We start from the raw sequence: 10,234 nt of genomic DNA on the forward strand, positions 1-10,234 counted from the left end.
CAACAGGACCGTCTCGAAGTTTCTGTGACCCAGACAACACTCCATTAGTCGTTGGAAGGTTCCCGGAGCGTTGCAGAGTCCGAACGGCATGCAGGTGAACTCGCTAAGTCCCATCGGGGTGGTGAATGCGGTCTTCTCCCGGTCCGCCTCTGCTACAGGAACCTGCCAGTACCCGCTAGTGAGATCCAAGGTGGAGAAGAAGTTAGCAGATCTTAAAGCAGCCAAAGACTCCTCTATCCTTGGTAAAGGGTACGCATCCTTGTGTGTGATACGGTTGATTTTCCGGTAATCTACACACATCCTCATAGTGTTGTCTTTCTTTTTGACTAAAACTAGTGGGGCTGCCCAGGGGCTACAGCTATCCCGGATTACCCCAGCCTCCTTCATGTCTCTAAGCATCCCCTTGGCGTGTTGGTAATGTGCAGGGGGTACGGGTCGATACCTCTCTTTTATGGGAGGATGATCTCCCGTGGGGATGCGGTGTTCTACCCCCTTGACTCGCCCGAAGTCTAACGGGTGTTTACTAAACACTCTCTCATACTCTTGAACCACCCGGTAGACTCCCTGTTTCTGGTGGGAGGGAGTGGAGTCAGTTCCCAAGTGTAGTTGCTGACACCAATCCTCCATTACTTTCTTAGAGCCGTTACCTTCCTCCGGGTGAGATGGAGGCAAGGGTTCCACAGACTGTATAGAGTTTTGGTTGATGGTATATAATTTGGCTAGCGTGGCATACCGGGGCAGGTACACTTCCCTCTCCCCGATATTGATTATGCGAACGGGCACCCTCCCATGGCGTACATTGACCACCCCCCGTGCTGTCAAAATGGTGGGCCTACTGTCTGAGTAAACTGGTTCTACCATTGCCTGGTAATCTCTACCTCTCAGACCAATAGCTGCCCGGCACCAAATCATCATTTCACTTTTTGGGGGCATGGCAATAGGAAAAGGGTCACACATTCTTACGCTACCAATCTCACCGCCGGAGAGTTCCACCTGTTGCCGTCGCATCAGTGACCGGATCTCTTTCTGGAGCACCCGCTGCTCGCCGGAGCTGGCGTTCTTGGCAACCTGCTGTAAAAGGAAAATCACCTCTGCAAGACAATTTTCAATTACATTAGTTCCTAGAGTTATTTTTGGGTGACTCTCATGTTTGTCAATATCTACAATGATCAGTCCCTGTGCTGCCAGTTCGACTCTACCGATTTTGATGGTCACCTCTTTAAATCCGATCTGTGGCACAGGCTGACCATTGCTGGCGATGATACTCAAGTCGTCGTCAGGGTAGCGGGTAATATCCGAGTCATTCCAGTACTGCTTAAAGAGCACGTACGGGATGGTGGTGACCTGTGACCCGGTGTCCAGTAGGGCACTCATGGGAATGCCATCCAGTACCACAGGCAAGACTGGACGTCCTCCCACATATCTGTCGCGCCAGTTCGATGGGCCTGGTGATCTTTTTCCTGGGGGTTGGCCCTCTACCCCAGGTTGTGCCCGTTTAAAGAACAGTACCTTGCCATATGTCCAGGTTGATTGCAGCGGCGGCAGATGGGTCGTCCGTCCTCGCTGTATCGGTCACTGGGTCTTCCTCTGGCCGGTGGGGTCCTCCTTGGTCGTCGCCACGGGATGTCCTCCGGTCCGGATGCCAGCTGGATCTTCCCTGGGGTGGAAGCCTGTAAAGACTGCACAGTTCGGGTTAGCGCAGCAACGCTCTTAGCTAGCTCTTGGACCTGATGGTGTAGGTCTGGAGCCGGGTCATTGTCCAAAGCCTGCGCATCAGCTCCCACAGGCCCTGCCGACAAGGGCGCCGCCTCCTGGTGGTAAGTGATAGCAGGGCGCTTGTGGGTCACAACGCCACCCGGTGCCGGTTCTCGGAGCACCCGGATGGCTCTGTCCTTGAACTGTGCAAAGCCCAGATGGGGATCCTGTAAGGCCATTGCCCGCAACTGGGTTCGGTGGGTATTACAATACAGTCCCTCTATAAACTGTTCGGTCAACAGCCTGTCCTCGTTTCCCACTCCATCAGGGTCGGTCTGCTTAATGGCCCTCAGGGCCTCTTGTAGGTTTAGTGCATAGTCCCTTATACTCTCATGCGCTCGCTGCTTGCACCCGTAGAATCTAAGCTTAATCTCGGCTGAGGTGCGGGTATCAAAGGTGTCCTTCAGCCGGGTTAGTATCCCTGCGACAGTCTTCCTCCCAGGTGACCAGGATTTTACTTCCCTTTTGGCTGCCCCGGTTAGTTGGGCCACCAGGATGCTCACTTTTTGCTCTTCTGTGAGGGGGTACACCTGGAAGAGGCTATCCAGCTTTTCTCTAAAGTCATGCAGGGTATGTGACTCCCCTGAGTACTGGGGTAGCCAAGCTGCTCCCGGGATATAGGGCATGGTGAAGGGCATAACTGCAGCAGCGGTAGCGCTGGCGGGGGTTGAGGCAGTGAAGCTCTCCTCCGTATCCGACATCTTCCTCCCCCCTAGTGGACCGTGGCCTACCTTGCGATGATCCTGTTCCGTAGGCCGCGGCTCCGCAGTGGATCGTCAGGGTTGAGGACCTTCCGTCGCGCTCCTGTGACGTCGGCGTCTGCTGGGCTCCTTCCAGGACCTTACGCAACATCCGGACGTGAGGCAGGGCTTCAGTTCTCGCGCGCTTTCGGAGTCCACGCCCCTCTTCTTCCCGCGCGGCGTCCTCAAGATGGCGTCCAATGGCGGGAAAACTCCACGGATGGCGGGAAGAAGGCAGAAGATGGCTCCGGATGGCGGGAAACTTCACCGATGGCGGGAAGAAGGCTGAAGATGGCGCCGGATGGCGGGAATCTTCACCACAGGTAAGTTTGAAAAGTCTCTTTTTCAGGCACGCAGTACCCGGTGGTTGCGGGCACGATATCCTGCCGACTACGCCAAAGTTGACGCGCCCCTGGGCCTGTGTCGCGCTGCGTTGCGCACGCGGGAGCTTACCCGGAGCCGGATCTCTTGAGGGTTGTAGTCTCGTGGCGGTGACCCGGTCCGTGCCCAGGGAGTCAAACTGAGCGGCGATGTAACAGCGGTAGATGTAGGACGACTACGCCACCCGTTGAATGCAGCTATGGAGCTGCCGCTGCAAGACAGTCCGCTGAGGCCGGTGGATGGATGGTGCAGCATAGATGGTATAACCCCCAACGGGAGGGGTATGGCCTCAGGGCAGCAGATGTGGATGATGGGGGTAGCAGGAACCACTCAGAGACGGTGCGGTGTAATTCAGGGTCTTTACTGGTAACAACGATAGACCCTCCCGGAGTACTTGCTAGTGAACGGGGCCTGGTCAGTCCTTGAGCAGATGGGATCTCCCCTGGCCAGGCGGAGTTGTAGGCCTCCCAAACTGACTGTACTCTTCTGGCTACCTTGCTAGAAGCGGATATAAGTAGCCCACGTCCCTGAGTGTACCGTGTGGTGCTCACCCGTATGGCCGGTGACTCGGGGCCTTCTAATGGCTTCCGCTCCACGATGGCGGTGCTGGTCCCACGCGTGTGACCGTGCCTTCGGGTTTCTGGGCCTGAGGACCTGAAATCCCCTGCCGGTCGGCTTCTGCTGCTGGGTAAGAGTTAGTCCCCACAGCCTCGGACGCCGGGTCCGGTAAGAAAGCTTCTCAGTCAGGGCGAGCTCTGCAGCTGCCAGCCCCTGACTTGTAGTAGTATTGCTCCCACTGAGCTTCTGCTGTTTCTTCCTGTGACTGTTTCTTGTCTCTACTCTCCTTGACTGACTAACCCTGCCTCAGCCCAGGGTTTATACAGGGGAAGTTCTTCCCCTCCCAAGACTGGGCAGGAGGTGTGGCATGCACAGGATCCCTGACCAAAGGACCTCCCACCTGCTCTCAGACATAACATTACATTACTGTGGAAAACCAGACCCCTGGGGTGCCACATACTCACTTATGCTGAGCGCTGTATATATAATGTACTGATAATACAGGGGTGTACTCACTTATACTGAGCACTGTATATATAATGTACTGATAATACAGGGGTGTACTCACTTATACTGAGCTCTGTATATCTAATGTACTGATAATACAGGGGTGTACTCACTTATACTGAGCTCTGTATATCTAATGTACTGATAATACAGGGGTGTACTCACTTATACTGAGCGCTGTATATATAATGTACTGATAATACAGGGGTGTACTCACTTATACTGAGCCCTGTATATATAATGTACTGATAATACAGGGGTGTACTCACTTATACTGAGCCCTGTATATATAATGTACTGATAATACAGGGGTGTACTCACTTATACTGAGCGCTGTATATATAATGTACTGATAATACAGGGGTGTACTCACTTATACTGAGCGCTGTATATATAATGTACTGATAATACAGGGGTGTACTCACTTATACTGAGCGCTGTATATATAATGTACTGATAATACAGGGGTGTACTCACTTATACTGAGCGCTGTATATATAATGTACTGATAATACAGGGGTGTACTCACTTATACTGAGCACTGTATATATAATGTACTGATAATACAGGGGTGTACTCACTTATACTGAGCACTGTATATATAATGTACTGATAATACAGGGGTGTACTCACTTATACTGAGCACTGTATATTTAATATACTGATAATACAGGAGTGTACTCACTTATACTGAGCCCTGTATATATAATGTACTGATAATACAGGGGTGTACTCACTTATACTGATCCCTGTATATATAATGTACTGATAATACAGGGGTGTACTCACTTATACTGAGCGCTGTATATATAATGTACTGATAATACAGGGGTGTACTCACTTATACTGATCCCTGTATATATAATGTACTGATAATACAGGAGTGTACTCACTTATACTGAGCGCTGTATATATAATGTACTGATAATACAGGGGTGTACTTACTTATACTGAGCACTGTATATATAATGTACTGATAATACAGGGGTGTACTCACTTATACTGAGCCCTGTATATATAATGTACTGATAATACAGGGGTGTACTCACTTATACTGAGCACTGTATATATAATGTACTGATAATACAGGAGTGTACTCACTTATACTGAGCCCTGTATATATAATGTACTGATAATACAGGGGTGCACTCACTTATACTGAGCACTGTATATATAATGTACTGATAATACAGGGGTGTACTCACTGATACTGAGCGCTGTATATTTAATATACTGATAATACAGGAGTGTACTCACTTATACTGAGCGCTGTATATATAATGTACTGATAATACAGGGGTGTACTCACTTATACTGAGCCCTGTATATATAATGTACTGATAATACAGGGGTGTACTCACTTATACTGAGCCCTGTATATATAATGTACTGATAATACAGGGGTGTACTCACTTATACTGAGCGCTGTATATATAATGTACTGATAATACAGGGGTGTACTCACTTATACTGATCTCTGTATATATAATGTACTGATAATACAGGAGTGTACTCACTTATACTGAGCACTGTATATATAATGTACTGATAATACAGGGGTGTACTCACTTATACTGAGCGCTGTATATATAATGTACTGATAATACAGGGGTGTACTCACTTATACTGAGCCCTGTATATATAATGTACTGATAATACAGGGGTGTACTCACTTATACTGAGCCCTGTATATATAATGTACTGATAATACAGGAGTGTACTCACTTATACTGAGCCCTGTATATATAATGTACTGATAATACAGGGGTGCACTCACTTATACTGAGCACTGTATATATAATGTACTGATAATACAGGGGTGTACTCACTGATACTGAGCGCTGTATATTTAATATACTGATAATACAGGAGTGTACTCACTTATACTGAGCGCTGTATATATAATGTACTGATAATACAGGGGTGTACTCACTTATACTGAGCCCTGTATATATAATGTACTGATAATACAGGGGTGTACTCACTTATACTGAGCGCTGTATATATAATGTACTGATAATACAGGGGTGTACTCACTTATACTGAGCCCTGTATATATAATGTACTGATAATACAGGGGTGTACTCACTTATACTGATCCCTGTATATATAATGTACTGATAATACAGGGGTGTACTCACTTATACTGAGCCCTGTATATATAATGTACTGATAATACAGGGGTGTACTCACTTATACTGAGCGCTGTATATATAATGTACTGATAATACAGGGGTGTACTCACTTATACTGATCCCTGTATATATAATGTACTGATAATACAGGGGTGTACTCACTTATACTGAGCGCTGTATATATAATATACTGATAATACAGGGGGTGTACTCACTTATACTGAGCCCTGTATATATAATGTACTGATAATACAGGAGTGTACTCACTTATACTGAGCGCTGTATATATAATGTACTGATAATACAGGGGTGTACTCACTTATACTGAGCCCTGTATATATAATGTACTGATAATACAGGGGTGTACTCACTTATACTGAGCCCTGTATATATATAATGTACTGATAATACAGGAGTGTACTCAGTTATACTGAGCCCTGTATATATAATGTACTGATAATACAGGGGTGTACTCACTTATACTGAGCACTGTATATATAATGTACTGATAATACAGGGGTGTACTCACTGATACTGAGCGCTGTATATTTAATATACTGATAATACAGGAGTGTACTCACTTATACTGAGCGCTGTATATATAATGTACTGATAATACAGGGGTGTACTCACTTATACTGAGCCCTGTATATATAATGTACTGATAATACAGGGGTGTACTCACTTATACTGAGCCCTGTATATATAATGTACTGATAATACAGGGGTGTACTCACTTATACTGAGCACTGTATATATAATGTACTGATAATACAGGGGTGTACTCACTGATACTGAGCGCTGTATATATAATGTACTGATAATACAGGGGTGTACTCACTGATACTGAGCGCTGTATATATAATGTACTGATAATACAGGGGTGTACTCACTTATACTGAGCCCTGTATATATAATGTACTGATGATACAGGGGTGTACTCACTTATACTGAGCGCTGTATATATAATGTACTGATAATACAGGGGTGTACTCACTTATACTGAGCGCTGTATATATAATGTACTGATGATACAGGGGTGTACTCACTTATACTGAGCGCTGTATATATAATGTACTGATAATACAGGGGTGTACTCACTTATACTGAGCACTGTATATATAATGTACTGATAATACAGGGGTGTACTCACTTATACTGAGCTCTGTATATATAATGTACTGATAATACAGGGGTGTACTCACTTATACTGAGCGCTGTATATATAATGTACTGATAATACAGGGGTGTACTCACTTATACTGAGCGCTGTATATATAATGTACTGATAATACAGCGGTGTACTCACTTATACTGAGCACTGTATATATAATGTACTGATAATACAGGGGTGTACTCACTTATACTGAGCGCTGTATATATAATGTACTGATAATACAGGGGTGTACTCACTTATACTGAGCCCTGTATATATAATGTACTGATAATACAGGGGTGTACTCACTTATACTGAGCTCTGTATATATAATGTACTGATAATACAGCGGTGTACTCACTTATACTGAGCCCTGTATATATAATGTACTGATAATACAGGGGTGTACTCACTTATACTGAGCCCTATATATATAATGTACTGATAATACAGGGGTGTACTCACTTATACTGAGCTCTGTATATATAATGTACTGATAATACAGGGGTGTACTCACTTATACTGAGCCCTGTATATATAATGTACTGATAATACAGGGGTGTACTCACTTATACTGACCGCTGTATATATAATGCACTGATAATACAGGGGTGTACTCACTTATACTGAGCCCTGTATATATAATGTTCTGATAATACAGGGGTGTACTCACTTATACTGAGCGCTGTATATATAATGTACTGATAATACAGGGGTGTACTCACTTATACTGAGCCCTTTATATATAATGTACTGATAATACAGGGGTGTACTCACTTATACTGAGCGCTGTATATATAATGTGCTGATAATACAGGGGTGTACTCACTTATACTGAGCCCTTTATATATAATGTACTGATAATACAGGGGTGTACTCACTTATACTGAGCCCTATATATATAATGTACTGATAATACAGGGGTGTACTCACTTATACTGAGCTCTGTATATATAATGTACTGATAATACAGGGGTGTACTCACTTATACTGAGCGCTGTATATATAATGCACTGATAATACAGGGGTGTACTCACTTATACTGAACCCTGTATATATAATGTTCTGATAATACAGGGGTGTACTCACTTATACTGAGAGCTGTATATATAATGTACTGATAATACAGGGGTGTACTCACTTATACTGAGCGCTGTATATATAATGTACTGATAATACAGGGGTGTACTCACTTATACTGAGCGCTGTATATATAATGTACTGATAATACAGGGGTGTACTCACTTATACTGAGCACTGTATATATAATGTTCTGATAATACAGGGGTGTACTCACTTATACTGAGCCCTGTATATATAATGTACTGATAATACAGGGGTGTACTCACTTATACTGAGCACTGTATATATAATGTACTGATAATACAGGGGTGTAATCACTTATACTGAGCGCTGTATATATAATGTACTGATAATACAGGGGTGTACTCACTTATACTGAGCCCTTTATATATAATGTACTGATAATACAGGGGTGTACTCACTTATACTGAGCGCTGTATATATAATGTACTGATAATACAGGGGTGTACTCACTTATACTGAGCCCTGTATATATAATGTACTGATAATACAGGGGTGTACTCACTTATACTGAGCCCTGTATATATAATGTACTGATAATACAGGGGTGTACTCACTTATACTGAGCGCTGTATATATAATGTACTGATAATACAGGGGTGTACTCACTTATACTGAGCCCTTTATATATAATGTACTGATAATACAGGGGGTGTACTCACTTATACTGAGCGCTGTATATATAATGTACTGATAATACAGGGGTGTACTCACTTATACTGAGCGCTGTATATATAATGTGCTGATAATACAGGGTGTACTCACTTATACTGAGCACTGTATATATAATGTACTGATAATACAGGGGTGTACTCACTTATACTGAGCCCTGTATATATAATGTACTGATAATACAGGGGTGTACTCACTTATACTGAGCGCTGTATATATAATGCACTGATAATACAGGGGTGTACTCACTTATACTGAGCGCTGTATATATAATGTACTGATAATACAGGAGTGTACTCACTTATACTGAGCGCTGTATATATAATGTGCTGATAATACAGGGGTGTGCTCACTTATACTGAGCGCTGTATATATAATGCACTGATAATACAGGGTGTACTCACTTATACTGAGCGCTGTATATATAATGCACTGATAATACAGGGTGTACTCACTTATACTGAGCGCTGTATATATAATGCACTGATAATACAGGGGTGTACTCACTTATACTGAGCGCTGTATATATAATGTGCTGATAATACAGGGGTGTACTCACTTATACTGAGCGCTGTATATATAATGCACTGATAATACAGGGGTGTACTCACTTATACTGAGCGCTGTATATATAATGTACTGATAATACAGGAGTGTACTCACTTATACTGAGCGCTGTATATATAATGTACTGATAATACAGGGGTGTGCTCACTTATACTGAGCGCTGTATATATAATGCACTGATAATACAGGGGTGTACTCACTTATGCTGAGCGCTGTATATATAATGTACTGATAATACAGGGGTGTACTCACTTATACTGAGCCCTGTATATATAATGTACTGATAATACAGGGGTGTACTCACTTATACTGAGCGCTGTATATATAATGTGCTGATAATACAGGGTGTACTCACTTATACTGAGCGCTGTATATATAATGCACTGATAATACAGGGGTGTACTCACTTATACTGAGCCCTGTATATATAATGTACTGATAATACAGGAGTGTACTCACTTATACTGAGCCCTGTATATATAATGTACTGATAATACAGGGGTGTACTCACTTATACTGAGCGCTGTATATATAATGTGCTGATAATACAGGGTGTACTCACTTATACTGAGCGCTGTATATATAATGTACTGATAATACAGGGGTGTACTCACTTATACTGAGCCCTGTATATATAATGTACTGATAATACAGGAGTG

Source organism: Phyllobates terribilis, unplaced genomic scaffold, assembly GCF_046119375.1.
Source record: "Phyllobates terribilis strain yellow unplaced genomic scaffold, ASM4611937v1 Scaffold_9__5_contigs__length_417890890, whole genome shotgun sequence".
Lineage (NCBI taxonomy): Eukaryota > Metazoa > Chordata > Amphibia > Anura > Dendrobatidae > Phyllobates > Phyllobates terribilis.